Here is a 21,169-nt window from a genome sequence, read left to right as displayed (position 1 = left end):
TATGCCCTACATTAGATACCTAGCTAGCTACCTAGCTAGCTAGCTAGCTAGCTAGCTAGCTACCTACCTACCCTCCTACATACCTACCTACCTACCTACATACCTACATAAATACATACCTACATACGTACATACATACATACCTACATACATACATACCTACATACCTACATACATACATACATACATACATACATACATACATACATACATACATACATACATACATACATACATACATACATACATACATACATACATACATACATACATACATACATACATACATACATACATACATACATACATACATACATACATACATACATACATACATACATACATACATACATACATACATACATACATACATACATACATACATACATACATACATACATACATACATACATACATACATACATACATACATACATACATACATACATACATACATACATACATACATACATACATACATACATACATATACGTACGTGCAAAAATGTTCAGCAGGTTTCGCACTACAGTTGGCTAGAGATGTTTGATGAATTTATATTACATGTGATAAAAACTTCGTGGACGAAGTTTTCAACAAGCGGCTTAGTCGGTGGATGAAATGGTTTGCATATGGCACAAACTATACCTCTTACACATAATATCCTTATAGGGTGGTGGACGGACGGGTCGTTCGTAAGAAATAAATATTAGGTATCTTGAGAAATAATCAGAGTGGTACGTGTTTCGTTTTTACGTACTTTTAATTCAAAACTCCGTTAGGATCTCCTAAACAAATACAAGTTTTCCGTATAAATAGGACAGAGGGGAGAGTGGGCAGGGCGGGCGGTCAGGCAGACGGACAGACAGAAAGACAAACATGCTCACACAGAGAGACACAACAGACACAGACAGAAGTAACGCGACAGATTACAGATGATCTGATACTTTCTTCCCTTCTCTTTTTGCCACCAATTTCAGCCGATGCATCATCATCCGTAAAGGCTGTAAAAGTGTCGTCTTATCGAACCAACCTATTTGATGTCAATATCATTTATTTTACTTGTTTCACGAAAAAACAAAACACTCAATATTTATCGTCAGAAATATCGATTTCCATCCAGAAATAGTGCTGTGGCCGTCAAAAAGCGGAATATGAGTGTGATGGTCCTCCTGCGGGATATTGATCCAATGGTACTTTGGTAAAAGTCATACAAGACCTTCACTGTAATCATTGCACATAATCAATCATCTTGTAAAGTCACGACTCATACGGTCAACAAGATGGAAACACAAGTCATCCACTGTGAAAAATTCCATCATGATTACGAAGCCCTTCAACGCCTCGTCTCTGACACAGGCTCTTTCAGCGTGGCATTATAAAAAGCCTTTTAACCAACGTTATTCTGCTCAACGCTTTATCGCGAGCCCTCGTCGCATATGTCTACTGCTCTTCGGCAACAGAAACCTGGTGTGGCCGATCGTAGCTGCTCACAGAAAATCCAAGCATCATTGTGCGTGTAGAGCAACCTCATTTGCTTCGCCATCAACTAGAAGGGTGATTCTGGACTTCGGTAGGTATGAAAAATCTGTCCTTTTCCTTGTGCTGTCGCCATTATCTCTAATCATGACATAATCAACTGCATTAATACTGCGGTGTGGTAAATGGAGCAAATCTCTGCTCTGTCCAGACTATATATTTTACTTAACACTCATTCTGAAATACAAAATAACCTCGCTAATAAGCATCCATACATTACGTGTATGTATGTATGTATGTATGTATGTATGTATGTATGTATGTATGTATGTATGTATGTATGTATGTATGTATGTATGTATGTATGTATGTATGTATGTATGTATGTATGTATGTATGTATGTATGTATGTATGTATGTATGTATGTATGTATGTATGTATGTATGAAGGTAGGTGGGTAGGTAATTTCTGAATATATAAAATATATGGGATTGCATAAATTACATGGTGCATATTATTTTTATTAATTTCATTATTTTATAATCTTTGAATGCTAACTGTCATGTCGTCATGATATTCATAAAATAGTTTAAATAAACAGTTAAAGGGGCAACAACAGAACAATATTGAAACTAGCATATTTGTAGCAAAGCCCTTTTACAGAGAATCAATAGAAGGCTAACGACTTCGCAAATATATGAAATTCTATACCGTGTGTACCCATCTGACATCGATCGATATCATCTGCTGCTGGCAGCAGCTATTTCTTAAGCAATGTTTTAAGTTTCCTCATCAGGGAGTTCAGGACATGTAACCGAACGCTGTTTCAATAAAAGCATTTCTGGCGAGCTGGGTGATCGAACATCATGGTTTACCATGGTCGTATCATGTTATTTTTGTGGCATATAAAAGTATACAGTCCCGTGGATTACTCGGAGGGCGGTAATCTTAAGCACTCCAAAGAGAAGTACTTGAGAATCACATACTAGTAAAGTCTGATGCATCTTGCCTTCACTCATCGCTTAAATTTGATCTCTAATACCTACATTGGCGTTACCGCAACTAGCAACATTGCACCTGTGACTTGAAAAAACAAAAAAAAGTCTAGCGATATTGCACTGACATGTATGATCAACGGGACACCGGTATGGTAGTGGACAATGTTTATGAGATTTGCAAAGGGCCGTATTACATTAACGCTGAGTCAATACAGTCAGTGGGAAATTTACCAAAGATGACATTTGACAATCAAAAAATAGATAAATTACATCAGTCACGACGTCGTCCGGAAGCCAAGATACAAGTCAATGTTCTATACTTTCCACTTTTTTTCTTCAAATTCTGCTTGCCAAGCAACATTAGCGGAGGTAAATTTATTTATTTATTTATTTATTTATTTATTTATTTATTTATTTATTTATTTACACCATGGTGAATTGCCAAGAAGGGGTATTGTATAGTACATACTGCGATTCTATTCATGGTCTATGAATCCATCCATCCCTCCTTCTGACCATCCATCCTTACGTCCGTCTCTCCGACTGTCCATCTATTCATGTCTTATTCCATCCACGCATCCATTGATGCATCCATCACTCTATTCGTCCATTCCATCCCACCCTGCCCATGCATTACCTCCATCGATCCATTTGACGCTTGTTTAATTGTGACTTTGACCAAATGTATAATTTCATAGGACTAGTAATGTCTTAGGATATATTCGATTTCAGCTTGCACCATTGCCAAACGTATGCAAAGAACAAGTATGAAAATTCAAATTTGCGACTAATGCTGGCCCGGTGCTGCTGCGAATGCACCGATCACAAATACAACGAAAATGGCAACTACTGGATACGCCTCCGGTCTCATACAACAACTTTACTCAATCATGTACAAGTTCAGAGGATGATCAAATACATAGACCCATGGAGAGGTAGTAGTGTCATTATCTTAGTCGGTAATGTTTGCTTGACATAAGCAGGATACCTATCCTTTGACTGATATGACGAGACAGTTGGTAAACAATTTGATCACTGTAAGGAATATTAAGTCTGAGAGAAACTACAGCAATGAAAGTCTGACAGTGAGGTGACCAAAGCCCCCTTTATGAACAGTACATCTATTCTAAACTGACACGACACTTTAACCTATTCTATTTAGCCTAAATGCTCTCATGAATGACAAGGTTAATGACAGCTTTATTTAATAAATTGGTCCCCATAACAATTTGAACGTACTCAGCGGGTTTTTTTGCATGTGATACTGAATCAGATAAATTGTTCAGTTAACTCAGCCGGATTACCTTTAACTGAAAATAGTAAAAACATACAACTTGTTGTTACATACTTTCCGGAAAATGCAGAGGAATGTCGGGGGCAGAGATTTTTTGTGAATGAATCATCATATGCAGTTCATCGGCATAAGCTATTTTTCAACAGGGTTGAAATTTTCCGTCATTTTAAACCATACAGTGCGGAGCTAGAAAGTCAATAAATTGACAAACGTAAAAAATCAGTTCAACATTATCGACAAGGGAAAAAATGATTTTACTCATGATTGTCTGGAACGTTTAAAATGTCGAGAACAATCCGTGTATGCCGTGTATACACCATGACGATGAAACTCTGCAGTCGACAAAGGCCTGTTTAATGTGTTTCATCTCTGGGGAATCTTTGTTAGTTTCTAGAAAACAAAAAACAAAACAGTACACCAGATAGTAAATACCCGTCAAATAGATGTACGATCAACCTACACGAGAGGGCCAATTGAAAGAGTGAGCCACCAAAACTGTGTAAAGCGGCTGGCATTTTACAAGTAAAGCTCCTTATTGTACGTTCAAGTATCACATAGTTTTTGTGGCGCACATTATTTCACCGACACATTTCTCTTACCATGTTAAGTTTGAGACACACACAAATTTTCTTACGCTTAACATGACAGTAAAACCAAATGTAATGGTGTCAGTTGTCCCATGTTTGAGCTTTTCGTGTCCAGACGGTCATAGCTCTTTTCAAAGTCGACGAGTCCGCAAAACGGCGACTAAGAGTACGATATACCACGGCAAAGACACACTGAATACAAATGCAGGAGTGTGTATAGGCCGCTTTGTAAAAGTATTTGATCAGTGACTCGGACTCTGGAACACACAAAACTTGAAATCCGAGGATCAATCCATTAACTTCTGCCCCTGGTCCATAAAATTGAACTGGGCGAAACTGACCACTTTTTTCTTGCAATGAATTTCTGCTGTCAAATACTGGAATTAACCTCAAAATATGACATACAGTGCTGTCTGCATGCCGTGAATATGGCATTGTACGTCAATGTAGAACGTCGAACTATCAAACCCCTGCGGGTTGGAGAGAGGGAATCAATAATTAGCAATGCAACAGCCGTGGCGCTTTTAATGAACGATCACCTACTGGATATCAAGTTACCAAGGTGGCATCAAATCACTATTACCTCTCTTCCGTTTTTATTGTCGAGAATATGACACCCACCGTTACGCTGCCAGGCGCTGAAGTATTAACGAGCTGCAGTCTATTTGCTCTCATTACCTATCCATTTCAAGACATTGCCGCCTTTGGTGTCAAGCTCTTCACGAAGAAGCTGGAAAAGTAATTGTCCAGTCGACACTGCGACTTCCCTTTTGTTGTACTTCGCAGCAAGGTCTCTACTCCGTGTCTTTGTCAAACAAATAATTAATTTTTTGCGGGACTTATCTTGTGACCAGAGACCGTTGGGTACTCAGCCCGCCACGAGCAGACATCACATATCCTTTTTCAGCTGCCGATGAGGTTTCACTCTCGACTTAAAATGTGGTAAATTTTCGTTTTTGACTTTGTCATCGTCAGAAATTTGGTATGAATTGACCCGGAGGGGATTATTAATTTGTTTCCAGCTGTAAACCTTTCTCAGCCAAACAATGACATGCAAAATTGTAACTGTGTGATTCCAATGGGAGTGTCTGTCACTGCAAATTTAACCATGTCGACAGGGCGATCACAAGACAATAATTTAAAATGTTATAATTTAAGGCAGAGTTCGAAGGCACGCACATTTTTTCCCACAAATGGATGTATTTCACTCTTCGTTTTGTTCTCAAACTGACAAACAAGACTTACTTTGAGACAAATATTAACCTTTACCTGTCTTGATTTTGTGGATTTTTTACTTTGATTTTCTTCACATAGTATTCACATAATGAATGTCAACTTTAAATTTATCATCTTACCGAAAGGTTTGATATAGTTCGCTTCCCTCACCGAAAGTTTATGTGTTAACCCCGATTTCCACCTAGTATGTTTAAATATGTTGTTCAAAGATATATGAGGAATGTATGAACAAAATGCCCATATCAAACAGATATCCATTGTTAATGAAGCCAGATAGATCCTTCATAAAGTTAGCTCCGTATGTTTCAAACGGCTGCCCTGTCTCTTGCTTTATGACCATGTGACAGTGAGGCAAGAGTCATTTCAAACTGCACTTAAAAAGCGTTTCTCACTGGTTACAGGCGTAGAGCAAATGGCCAGAGCTCATTCTGATAAATATCAGTCGGAATTATTCCAAATGTATAAATAAATAAATAAATAAATAAATAAATAAATAAATAAATAATAAATAAATAAATAAATATGAAATATAAATATGAGTCTGTTTGATGTCATTAAAATTTTTTTTTAATTTGCTGAATTTACTGTGCCTTTATAAAATCAGTTGGTTCATAAATCAGGTTTGAATCTCAGATATATCACAATGCAAAATTTTGTGACTAGGATGAGAAAGCGCCACTTTCTAATCAACATTCTTTCTCACTACTCCCAGGCCATCTACAATAAGCGCCACGCGTTTAACAATTTTCTGCAAGAAAGTTTAAATCATTCCCCTTCGAAAGCAAGAATAAAGTGAATACTCACCGTGCAAAATTTGGTACCAGAGAAACAAATTTAAAAAAAAATCATTTTAACGGCACTGGGAATTAAAATAGCCTCTATGTCGAAAAATCAAACCTTTTGATTTTCACAAAAAATAAGCCACCAATACTGCATTAGATTCAAAATGCCCCACAAGAAATTCGTAGCTATGATATTTGGATATTTGTCAGTCATTACGTAAAGTACATCAGTTATACCAAAGACCGTCTTGCTGAAAGATTGATCAAACTTGGATACGCGTTTTCTTGAGACATGGACGTAGTGATGAGAAATGAAGAGTAAAATAATCGCTATCATACCAATCCATAATCCAATAACACTAGGTCAAAATTTGTAAGACAATAGTTATAAACATAGACACAAAACAGCACAGAACAGACAGTAAATAGACGGTACACAAACAAAGTCAAATTCATGAAAGAAAGATATATGGACCTCTGGCCAAAAGACCAAGAAGTGATGTCAGGTGTTTCGAAAATAGTAAGCGCATCCTGCCCCACATGTGGCACCCGCCATATATCAATCTGTAAGTCAGATAGGTAGTGGTCACTAACTAAGGCCCCATGTCACCGATGCCATCAGTGATCATTTGTCGAAGAGAGATATTGTATTTATCTACCAGCTTGCGATACCTGCCAAAAAGCGTTTGAATGTAGAGACAAGTCTTGCTCTGGTGTAACCTTGATTTAACAGTTTGTAAGAGAGATGGCCATGTCTCTCTACAAAATCACCATATGAACTGCATGCTCTTGCATATCGAATAAGCTGGGAAATGTATACCCCATAAGCAGGTGAGAGTGGAATATTACTGATGAGGTGTGGAAAATTGATTATACTAAAGTTGAAATCATCTCTCTTGTCATATAGCCTAGTAGAAAGGTGACCATTAGAGTCAAATTCAAGTAAAATGTCCAGATATGAAACAGAAGAGGCCGTTTCTGTAGTTTCCTTAATCTCCAATTCTGGAGGATATCCTTGTTATGGATTTTAATTGACTTATGCGGTATCCCGACAACTTGCGAAGATCGGCTTAATACAATCGTTGTCAAGAAAAACGCCCATTTATTTTCCATGTTAGCAATTCACCTTGCTGCAAGCCGAAGAGCATGTTTTACTGAATACAACATCTTAAACACTCGTGTCACTTTACAGTGAATACGATCGTACAAGGCTATTTCCTTCTAGAGTGATGTTTGTCCTGTTCCTGACATTGACTATCACACCGTGATATTACTTGTTGTAAAAACAATCAAGAGAAATCAAGTAAGCAACTAAACGAAAATTAAACTACCTCAGATTTCATGTATGCTTGAGAAGTGGCCACAGCCAGTATCAGGGATTTGTTTGTAGCTATGCCATCCCATCCTAATCACTTAAATCGGTACGGGTTATTAAAATAGTCACAGGCAATCCAAAGTGAACTCACATGAATATCGCGAAAGTATAAAATGTGTTTCTTTACCCTACTTTACCCTACTCAAGGTCTATAGTTTGACGGTTACTGACCTCAGTTATTAAGAGTGTCCCATTCAGTAAGAAATCACTATTCAGCTGCGGAGGACTGGGCTTTTGAACAACCCTCGTTGAATAAATGGGGATAAACTTGTGTACGGTATAACCTTCAAAATAAACCAAACATGGGCACTAGTGAGTGGCAACCTCGACTGGTCATGCAAACACAGTAAACACTGTAGCCGTGAGTTCAAGTATGCTTCTTGCCTATTTTTATCGGATGTGCGGTTTATTGAAACAAATAATTACGACAGAAAAAATAATCACTATTTTTGCACATTTATACAGTTGACGATGGCCCAGGAAGACTAAGCGTAGTTCATTGAAATCCCCGAGCCTTCGTAGCCTTAGTATTCAAAAACACAGGAAACACAAAGGTCATGACCGCCTGAATACCAAAGTCGACACAAAGCCCTAAAGGTGAAGGACATGGTCGCTAGCCTTGTCGGATTCTTTCGAAAATTGAAAGGGAGCGACAACTCGCATCAATTAACTTCTTCACCTCCAGTGATTAGTTCTACAGCGAAGGCGCCTTTTAGCAAATGAAACCAGAGGTCCTTGAAATCCCGATGAAGTCAGCCTAAAACGCCCTTACAAATTTGATTGCCTCGTATATAAATAAGATTTGGTGATTATCGGTATTGTTGGGAGAGCTAAGCGCATCATTGCAGGGTATCGATGGCAGCAGTTCCTCGGAATCAAATTTTAGCTTCAATCCTAACAGGTGCAGGTACTAAATTACAATATAGATGGAGAATGAAATCTTGATCATGATAAGGCCCTTACTATCCATAGTGTGTAGAGTGATATCAAATTTCTATCACCACCAGGGTTCCAAAACGTCTTTACATCAATAGCCTATTTACATAATTCCAAACCTTTAAGGCTCAACGGTGTGCAAGTAAAGGCAATGTTGGATTGCTGTCGATGACATGATGTGAATTTCAAGTTCAACTTTATTCAGCAAAAGCTTTCAAAAGACCTGTTGCTAACAGTAGTCAATCGAAATCTTAGTAATTTTGAGTTGGCTTTGTCACCTTAAATTTCCCAGATATTGACGTTTCGTAGTTTGCGCCTCGAGAATGAAAGCTTTAAACTCTTACTCAACATTTTCTCAAACAAACTTTTAACCATTCTCTTTCGTAATCCCGAACAAACATCGGGGATCACCGTACAATATTTGGTACTAAAGAAACAAACTACCCAATATTTAACGATATTTGAAATTCAAAATGGCTGTCATCCCAGTGTTACCTCTATGGGGAAAAATAAAATTCCGGATATTCACAAAACTAAACCAATGAAATCTTATTTACTTCATAAGCTTCAAAATGAGCCCCACAAGTGGCTGGCCAACAGAATATCGTAAAAACTTGAGAGTCCGAATATCAGCCTCTAAGACGCATTCTACCTTAATCATGGCACAGCCCCTCTCATACTTACGCATTAACTCCAAGGTGATGCGCATGTCTCAGGAGCAGCCATTTAGATTTGTTGATACGTTTCAAGGGGTATCGCCTGCAGCAGACAGCAAGATGTGTTGACTTCATATAGATATCCTCTATTGTGCCAAATCTAATAAGAAATCTTGTTCAGTAACGATGATAGTTTGTTGACGGGTGATGAAAATCTCTTTCGCAAGATAAGTCTTTTGATACGAGGAGAATGCGCTAGCACTTTCGTCCGCATTTTGGAGGCTAAAGAGGCTATCGCTTTCATCAGATCATGATAGTACATGCGAAATTGACGGAGGTGACGGAATTCATGAATGAAAGTACCCTTCCTGTTAATCATTTGCATATCTCCTGGTTCGTTTTATTCATTAAATGGAAGCGAGTGTTTGCCGAGGAGCCGTACTATATATATATATATATATATATATTTATATATATATCAAATATACGTTCAGTTCATCCTGTTTAAATAATCAATGTTTCTGTTTCTGTCAATTAAAACAAATTTGGAATGAAAACGGAAATCTAACTTAAATCCGACTTCATTTCTTTGCTAGTATCGTTGGTTGCCATTCAATCGTTCACCATTAATTTTATTCACATTATATGCTCTTAAAGTGAAAAGTAGGGTTTTCTGATCCATCTGTGCATCAAACCAGTCGTCCATCCATCCATCCATCAGTTATTCCATCAGTTCATCCTTCCGTCCGTCTTCTCATTCATCTGTCAATCCATCCATGCATCTACCTATTCTTCCATCCGTCCGTCCATCAATCAATTCATCCAGCTGGCATGCCATCCACCCGGCGTCTGTCCGTCCATCAAAACCGTGCACCAGCCAGCTGACCCTGGCTGGCCCTTGATCAATTCATTATGCAATCAATCAATCAATCAATCAATCCAGTAAGCCAGCCTGCCTCAGAGCAATTCTGATTTTTTTGTTTAGCGATCGAAATAGTTCGCATTTATTTGTCCAGCCGTGTAATGCCTTAGAATTAAGAAGCTATAAAATGAGAGTCTCATGTTCATATCGTGACGTGGTCTTCACTTATTCTGATTTCAAGTCTCTTAATGAACCGCAAAAGTAGTACAATCACAACAGTGCTCCGATTTCGCAGAGAGTTAGGGACATCTTTAGCAGGGGGCACAGTAACGACCCTTGTCTTAAGCACTTTGATTACAGATGTTTCGGGACCAATAAAATATTTTTCCGGCATTTTTCGAGATTATTATTTCAGATTGAATACTAACTCCCTCATATGGAATGGCTTCAATTTTCAAACGTCTGCAAAATGGGCGACTCGTACAACGATCTGAACTTCCGCCGGAAAAGTAAAAATATGTTGGAATGCAACCGAGAATAGTGGAGCAATGTAATTAAGGTTCCAAGACAAGAAATTGGCCTTTTTAATCTAATAATTCTCTGATGGTTAATAAGCTCAGAACCACTGTAAATCATACATTTTCTGAAAGCCTAGATACAGGGGAACATTTTGGTAACCATAGTGTCACCATTATTTACATAACTATCTCATGAGAGGTAATTTGCATAAGCTTTTAAACATCTGTTTTCCCTATGTTTTGTTTCAATGCTTTGAGATATTTGGCTGAAATTTGTGTGAATTCAAGCTGTTTCAATGATCTTCAAAAATGTGTCTAAGAATATTTTTAAACCTTCTTAAACAATTTTCATGCCAGAAAAACTTCCGGAGCGGTGAATTTAACCGTACTTAATTTCTTTAAAATTGTGCTCAAAAAAAACTAAGCAAGATAAAAAAAATCTGAGACACACTTTGGAAGAACGTTGTGACAGCTTGCATTCCAGCAAGTTTGAGTCAGATATTTCTAAGTATTGAGACAAAACATAGGGAAAACCGATTTTTTAAAGCTTATGCAAATTACCTCTCACGTGATAGTTATGTAAACAATGGTGACACTGTGGTTACCAAAATGTTCCCCTATGTCTAGGCTTTTAGAAAATGTCTAATTTATAGGGGTTCTGAGCTTATTAACCACCAGAGAATTATTAGATTAAAAAGGCCAATTTCTTGTCTTGGAAACTTAAATCGTAAATTTCTGACCATTCTGGTTTGAGCGCTAAAGCACGGTAGATGACAAACTACACCTATAGATATTGCACAAAATCACCGATTCTCTTCTTGAATAGTTAAGGCTCGCTAGGGAATCACTGAATTGTACAAATCTCTCGTACATCATACTGTTCTGTCACTTGTCGGATGTAATAAAAAATTGTGATCGTATTTCATATTTATCAGTGTTTTCTGAGCATCGGGCCAAATATAATTAATCACACATAGTTTGATCACATTAATAGCAAGCCAGCTGAAGGAACTGATAACAAAAGTTGATTACGGGGCGCGAAGTATTTGCTTGTAACATCAAACGCACAGCTGACACCCTAAGTGTTTCTGTCGAGTTTCAGATATATTTTACCAAAGAAAGACAAGTTCCTCTCAGCCGATAAAGCTACTTCTACGAATACAATCTAAAAAGTCACACCTTGTCAATACGCTCCTACCGAGCATTCGGATAATGAAGTGTGAAGTCTGTAAAATTTTCAAAGTGTTAGCTGCCATGACGACGTCGCCATCGCGGACGTCCCCGGTGACTTGAAACAGGGAGCAAATCGTTTCTTATTTGGAATTGACTTTACCTGAAAAGAATTGCTTACAAAGTCTTAGTGATATTTAGAATAATAGAAACTGTCGAGTAATATGACGGTTTTAAGTATATAACAGAGGGTTCTCCTTGTCTGTATCGAGACTGCATATTAATCTGATTGCAACATGCCGAACAGCGGTTGACGAAACACTGTTCACATCAGCGCTGTAAAAAAACGTAAATGCCTTTTTATCCAAACCAAGCAATCATAAAATAACATCGATACGTTAAGGTAGCTCGCACCTCAAAAATAAAATACTTAAACTTTTGCTCAAACTTTCCTCAAGCAAACTTTCAACCATTCTCTTTCAAAATAAAAAATAAAAATCGTGGATCACCTGCAAATCTTGGTAGTAGGGAAACAAATTACCCGATATTTACCGATATTTCAAATTGAAAATGGCCGCAATCCCTGTGTTATCTCACTGGAAGATACCTAAGAATACCTAATTAACTCCATAAGCTTCAAAATGAGCCCCCTTTTAATAAGTGGCAGGCCACTATCGTAAAAGCTCGAGAGTCTGAATATCTGTCCCCGAGGCGCATTCTATCCTAAGCCGCAGCTTTGCCCTACAAATAAATAGAACATTACAGTCGGAGATGATTCGGTCCATCGCATTTGTCTTTCCTGCTTTGTCCAACTGTAGTATCATTGTTATGGCAGACACGAGCAGTAGGGAGACCAAAATTTAAAAAAAATAACGCTTGCTTCCTCGATCCAAAGTGCCTCGTGTAAATACTGTATGTAAGTGAGTCCTGGATATTATTTTGTAATTTGGATAATTTATGGGAATGTGGAACGGGGTTTCAAATACTTCAGGTGGGTCGGAATACGGGAATTTCCCTTACGTAAGTTACATAAACACAGCTGGTTCATGTTGAGAAATAGAATAAGCCAGAGCTCGTATATTTAGGCTGCATCAGTCTAATGAACTAATTCTACGCCAAGTATACCTAAGTATATTTTAGGTAATTGCACAACATCGGAAGAATCAAATGCTGTCATAGTGAATATTTTCCCAAAGTCGGATTTAATGACAATAATGGCAACTCTGATGTACCAGTTTGGCAACACTAAGATCACCTTTGTTTTTATCAATTTTAAGAACAATGATGGCATTGTCAATAAAACGTATCTCTCAAGAAATGTGAGGGTAGGATGATTTTATCAACACTGCATTGAGTTTGCTGGAATTGTCATAAGATGCTTTACTAATGAGTTCCGGGGACGTTTTAAGTGGAACCGAATATAGGCCTACATGTAGTAGGGTTCCATCGGATAGTTTATGTCACATGCGATCCCTACATATGCCATTTATGCGATGGATCATTATAATCTAACTGTTTTTGTTTTTGTTTTCTGGGGAACGTCTTAGTTATTTAATACCCATTGTTCATACCTATAGATAGCCTTATGCATTAATATTTGTGCCTTGAGCAGATTTCGACGAATTGCAAATTCTTTTTGAAATGGTTTTGGTTTCAGTGATCACTGTACTTTTGATTTACGGTCGAAACAAAATACGAGACGTCCTAATCTCGATAAGCGACTCCTTTACAAGCGTCAGGTGTAGATTCAGTTAGTAATAAAAGTCTTGTGGATCTTCATGGATCCAACAAGTCTTTGTTTTAGGCTATTTTCAGTATGCGTAACAGTAAAAAGCATAACCGAAAGATTTCAAATTGGTGATTATCTTATTGTATGTCAGATTTCATCTGTTTATTTCGTATATGGTGCATGCATGTTTCAAGTAGTTTGGAGCCCGTGCGAAGGTATCACATACATATATTCCCCACAGGCGGTCAAGTCTCCAAACACGAGTTTAATGTGATATGGCCTACCAATTACATTTAATTCAGTAATCCACCACGGGATAGTTTGGGCAATCCTACCCTTTGCTGCTTTCAGTGACCGCCAAAAATGTAGCCAGCCGGCTGCCTTTGACACACAAATCGACGTCAGCACACACCTCCCGGCTCTCTGTCAGTTTGTAACACGGTACATACAACGTAACCCAAGACTATATTCGTTCATTGAAAGTTCATAAAAGTTAATAAGTGCCACGGGCAGTCATCTATCTAGGCAGTTGGCGAAACTTAATTTACTATTTCGAAATTCTTTCACTAAACAGTAGATATTAAAGTGAGATGCGTATTTTTGCTTCCTCTCAACGTGTGTACGCTACTTAATGCGAATCTAAAAGTGCGGAATCTATTCTTGGTATAAGTACTCCCGATTCAGTAATCTGAAATATGAAATATGATATGGCGGCCAATCTCTTCTTGTCTTTTATTTACGTGTTACGATGAATCAGGAATACCCGTATAAGTACGCAGGAAAAACACTATATGAACGATAAACGAACAGTAACATTGGCAGAATCGTCCCTAGCATTCAAGACGCTTCCTACACAAATCTGCCATTCACTTCGTCTTCGAATCACCCGGCATTCCTGATTGTTAACGCTGTGAAGTAATCTTAATCACACGAGCCAACTTGCATCCGTCAAGCTATGCATTACCTCCTGGTGATGTGCGAACTCCGGCTCCTGATTATTATTACCATAATCTAAAAAAGATAGTCTTTGTCTTTATGCAATATATATATATATATATATATATATATATATATATATATATATATATATATATATATATATATATATATATATATATATATATATATATATATACAATAGTATGGCTGGTACTATAGAAGGATATGTCATCATTGATTTCGAAATAAAACTATCTCTCATAAGTATTTATAACAAGAACTCTCTTAGTGCACTTTATGCAAATCTTTTACCATATTACTAACAGCTCGATCGTTTCAAAGAGACTGATCCGTCGTCGTCTTGAACATTGTCACCACCACTATCATCATCATCATCATCATCATCATTATCATCATCATCATCATCATCATCATCATTGTCATCGTCGTCATCATCATTATATTCATCATCATCATTATTGTCATCGTCGTCACCATCATTATCATCATCATCATCATCATCATTGTCATCGTCGTCATCATCATCATCGTCCATGTGATCATCATCACATTGATAGCTATTTAAATAATGCCTTCATCTTCCAGAGTAATGGCGTCTAACGATATATACCCCAGTGAAGTGCTTTTCTTTGACAAACTGTTATTGTTTAGAACATAAGACTTTGCAAAAGAGAGGCACATCGTCTGAATGATCGCACACAACAAACGCTCCTTCACGCTTCAGAAGATGATGGCTAACTTATACTGCCGACATTAATCACAAAGTTATATGTGCTCATAAATATTTCATCAAAATCTGTTCCGTGTCCAAGAAATGGGTACGGAAGAGTAACTAACGAGCTGTGAATATTTAGAGGAAATTACGAGAGCCTCGCTCTACGAGTACGTGATTCAATTTGGCAAAGTCTGGAATTACTCCCAAAACCTCGATGTGACTGTGTTCAGTCTCTTTTCAAAAAAGTCAGATGCACAAATATATGCATCTGTCTTACCGGTTGAGTGAAGATTTTAAACTGTTCATTCTCGTCGAAATGATGATTGATAGACGTATGATTTATATGAGTTGCTCAAGTTGCGTGTACGACACAGTGCATGATCAACCCCCCCCCCCCCAAAAAACTCTGAATTTATGTCGGTGTCACTATTCCTGAGGATAGCAGTACTTTCAACAGTTAATTAAGCTAACGCGGGCACGGATGTTCACGCGTTCTGCCCAAGCGACTGCTATAAGCTAATTAGTCAAGATATGCCAAATTGGAGTTCTCTTTTTAAAGGAAGTCATTTACGAGACACTCACTACTTTACATTTTTGGCAACAAGACTGCACGGGCTCTTGGCCGTCCTTGGTTATAATCACATTTCATTACCTTGGATAGGTTTTTCTTTATCTATTTTTGAAAGCATTTTTGTTCTCAGACATCCCAAGATCACGCCATGAGGGCTGCCTGAATCAGCAATTTTTACTTCTTCCTTTTCCCTTCAAATTGTCCCTGTCACCTTGTTTCTGCTAAGTTGTGAAGAAGCTATAAGGGAAACTACGTAAACAACACGCTTTTTCAAAAGGCTTTGATTCCTAGAAGCATCCGATCATGATTTTTCATAATTTCTACTTGACGCCTTAAAATTGGGCTGTTCGTCTTTCCTGGTCATACATCTATAATTCTATAAAATCAAATAATATCAACAAGAGATAAAGGGCCACTAGAAATTAATCACCACTTTAAGGTAGAATGCACCTGAGGACAGATAATTATCAATTTTTTACCATTCTTTTCTGATCTACCACTTGTGGGGGCTCATTTTGAGGCTCTTTAAGTTGGAGCAAAGAACATTTTCATCGTGTTTTTAAAGTTTTCGAGCATTTATCAACTATGTGGTGTGGTGAAAATGACAACGAGAAGAATTAATTATCCATAGGCTGCCGGCCGAAGGATTACGCTTTTCATCCATCAATCTATCCATCGAAAAGTGGTATCGTTTGTATTAGTATAGAGGAAAATTAGGAGGATAGAAAAGTAGATGTATTCCAAGAGTGTCCGCTACATGGACGAGATGTGTACCACTACTAATTATCGAATAAAGCGTGAACATAATTTAAACGACCTATTTGTAACGGTGCTCGTTAATAGAGTTTAGAACCCCTAATATGGCGAGGTCAGCCTTCATACATTGACAGTTCTAGGTCTACTGTAGTAACCTCTTGAAGGCGGAACTCATGAAACTCGTATATTGTCATGTCTTAATTGTCATGGATATAGATTAAAACGATGTATTCACCACACCTGTGACCCGTGAGACCTTGACGATACAACAACACGACAAATTCAAATACGCAGGTACCATACAATGTTAGAACTGGCACCTCTGTGGTATTCCTTTACATCGTGATGGGTCTGTATTCGATTTCCAAAATGACAAAGCAGCCTAACTTATTTCGTGCAAAAAGAGAAAATGTTTTTCCTATCCTTATTGATATGAAAATCTCATTCCAGCCTCGAATCAAATGGTATACGTCAAGTAATGACATTAGCGGAATTGATAAAAAAGAGCGGCGCAGCTATTGCCGATTAATCATTCAATTATGTATGTTGATGTGAATGGTCAAATCGGTGTGATGATGAATTTGAATAACCTTGAGATCTTGTTGGTTTATTATTCCTCCTTTTTTTTACCTTCAGAAATAACCCCAGCGCTGAGCATATAAGACCAATGGCTTTGAATGAAAGCACCATTTTAACCATAACACAAATCTTTCTAATCTATTCCTTTGACCTTAGTTTGCTATTTGTTGTGATGTCTCAATCTACTGATAATCTATCATGGACTCGTGATCACGTTCTAATCTCGTTGACAAAGTGGCCTGAAACAAAAGTTCCTCGCCATCAAATAAAATATTCAGAAATGAACATATATTCTGAATTTGATCAAAGGAATTTAAAACTAGCACTCTTCCAAAGTTGTAAAAAGGTAAAGTTTGAACACATACATACATACATACATACATACATACATACATACATACATACATACATACATACATACATACATACATACATACATACATACATACATACATACATACATACGTACGTACGTACGTACATACATACATACATACATACATACATACATACATACATACATACATACATACATACATACATACATACATACATACATACATACATACATACATAGAATTTGTATTGGAATATGTCATGTATATATAGGTATAGCAACCTAATCAAACATACGAGCATGGCGCGCAGGGCTTATAATACAGCGTGGTCCTTCATTTCATTAATAGGGTGGCATTCTCCTGATCAACTGAAGCAGATGACCTTGGCAAAGTCATATCGTATTCGTATTTATAATATGACACAATGTTTCGATAAGACAACATTTTTGACAATGACTGACAAACGGCCCACCCAAAGTGTATTAGAAAGGACATCATATAATCTTCTGTCGACTTTAACAAGTGACTGGTTAGAAAAGCAATTTGTGTCTGGAAGATTGCTATCGTGAAGTGTAATATTTGGGTATATCGATCACATAAACTTTTCTGATCAAATAGCTCAGTTGAAATACTCATGAAAGTCTTAGCTTCTGAAGTACATGTCGACAAAAGTACGTTGCTTTGATGGTATGCATTAAACCAGTTGCAATGAAATGTGTCGTTTCTGCCTTGCTTATTCACGGCTGTTCGTTTAACATCGAATAATCTTAATCATCTATATGTTACATGTTGCAGAATATAGTCAGGTGGCTTAACAATAATAACGTTACACATATGTCGAAAGTACCAAATTTCCTACGGAGTTTTGCATGTACATGTAGATCAAAATTAGCTATTGCTCCAAAAATTTGGGCCACCGGAAAGGCTCGATGACGTCATAAATTCAAATGGCCGCCATTATATCGCTTAAAAATTAGAAAACGCAATTTTCAATATCTATTCATAAATTGAAAAAAATAGCCGAAATTATAACTAAGACATTAAATTGACGCGAATCAATTATTATGATGACGTCATGATGCCAAAAAGGCCGATAAAATTTAAAATGACCGTCGTACTGTTAATTAAGCCTGTTTTCAACATTTTATTACCTAAACAGCAATGAACATCCCAAATTAAGGACAAAAAATATAATATATGCAACGTAATTATTGTGATGACGTCATAACACCAAAGAGGTAACAAAAACTTACAAAATGACTGCTTTAAGTTCACTATGCTTTTGAAAAACCCATTTACGTGATAAAATGAATGTTTAAAGTTTTGATATACGCATTTGAAAGTTTTGTCATCTGTGTAACGATCTTGCTGTTTTTTGCTGCTAAGCCACCTGACTAACAATCTTTTAACGTCAAAATAAATTTCCTTCGAAGCATGCGCATTGCCGCTATTACTGACACAGCATTACGGCTTTCATATCGAACGATCCGTTAACACTCTGGCTACACCAGTTGTAACTATAGATGTAATTTTTCACAGCTAGCTTTTGTTTTGTATGTAAATTATAAGTTCTTGTGTTACTTCCCAAAGCATGTTTAAATACAAACTATTTGGTCTGTCAGCACAGCGTCTATACGTGTTAAATGCGTTGTTTACAATTGAATTCTAGTCTTGATCAGAATTCACTGTTAGACAATTGACAATCGACAAAGTAGCATTAGTGAAGACTTATACGAAAATAAGAGGAAATTGAGCCTCTCTTATTTTCAATCAGAAGAAGTGAGGCGAAGGAAATGAAATGTTACAATCAATCCATTTAGGCTTACTACAATTCTCTCTCTCTCTCTCTCTCTCTCTCTCTCTCTCTCTCTCTCTCTCTCTCTCTCTCTGAGAAATGTGTGACTTGGATGAGAATGCCACTTTCTCACCAACTGTGAGACTCTGCTGTCATATTTAATGACAACAGTCTCTCAGAATTGATTAGAAGGCACTTTCTCATCCTGGTCACATATTTTGCATTGCGATATATCTGAGATTCATACAGCGTTACCCAAATAATTTGATTTAGGCTCAGCATATTCAGCAAATTAAAGAATTGTAATGAGATAGAACAGACTCAGATTTAATATTCATACACTGGGAATAATTCCGACTGATATTAATCAGAATGGAGTCTGATATGATTGATGTTAATGATGATGATGATGATGATGATGATGATGATGAAAGACGCAATTTACATCTGCCGTTTTGCGCTACACCTGCAGTGAGAAACTCTTATAAAGTACAGTTTGAAATGACTCATGAAGCAAGATGACTTAGGGCCCGTGGATAATTTATACACGCGCACGGTAAACGCAACTTCTGTGTTCAGAGGGAGTTGGCTGTATTTCGATTATCGTGCGCAAAAATCCTACTAAGTGGTTTTATATCGCAAAATCTCGCTATACGGTTTTATGTATCGCAAAATATCGCACAGTATTGTTTAGCGCGTAACAGGCCAGTGCGGTACCGGCGCTGCATCAGAATTCTTTTGACGTACATGTGGTCCAGTGTAAGTGTAAAATAACGTAACAATCATTTTGGATACAATTTTTCGATTCATTTCATTCTATTTGTTGTGTCATTGTCGAGTAGGCGCTGAACAAAGAATGATTTTAGAAGGGTTATGCAGGGGGCAGGGAGAGCGTATGCGTAATTTCATAGCGACGTAATTACCGATTGTAAGTATGCTGATACAGAATGAGACTTCGTTGGATTTTCGCACTTCCAAACTTTCGTTCAGAGGGGGAGGGGGTAATGTCGAGCGCAACGAGTTGCGTTTACCGTGCGCATGTTTTAAATATCCACGGCCCCTTAGCCCTCACCGTCACATGCAACACATCGTAAAGCAAGAGACAGGCCAACCGTATGAAACATAAGAAGCTAACCCGGTGAACTGTCGTATTATTACCTGTTTGATATGGGCGTTTAAAAATTCTGCTCATACCTTGTTCAAGGTGGAAATCGTGGGGTTATTACGTAATTTTTCGATGAGGGAAGCAAATTATCTCAAAGTTCAAAGTAAGAGGATGAATTTAGAATTGATATCATTCCCGATGTGAACACTATGAGCAAAAATCGAGGTAAAAATTCGACAAAAATCAAGACAAGTAACGTTTAATTTTTGTATTACCGTAAATCTTATCGATCCCAGATCAGTTCGAAAACAAAACGAAGAATAGAATATTTTCTGTCCGTCGGAAATACGTGCGTGCCTTCGAATTGGTTTAATTATTAAAGTTTTAACAAGTTATAGCCTTGTCGACACGATTGAACTTGCAATGGCAGATACTCCCATTCGAGTCACATACAATTTTACATATGTCATTATTTCACTAGCTGTGAAACATGGTTGAGAAAGGTTTACAACGGAAAAAAAATTAATTATGCTCTCGGGAACAATTCATTAAAATTCTGACGATGCAAAGTCGCAAACTAAAATTTACCATATTTTTGAGTCGGAAGTTCTTAGGCCTCCTCGACAGGCAGAGAAAGGAAATGTGATGTCTGCTCTTTGAGAGCCAGGTATACCTGACGGTCTCTCAACATCACTTACGATAGAAGGTAAGTCCCACACAGAAAATGAT

This window comes from Ptychodera flava, chromosome 6 (assembly GCF_041260155.1).
Source record: "Ptychodera flava strain L36383 chromosome 6, AS_Pfla_20210202, whole genome shotgun sequence".
Taxonomy (NCBI): domain Eukaryota; kingdom Metazoa; phylum Hemichordata; class Enteropneusta; family Ptychoderidae; genus Ptychodera; species Ptychodera flava.
Note: the sequence above shows the minus strand (reverse complement) of the source record.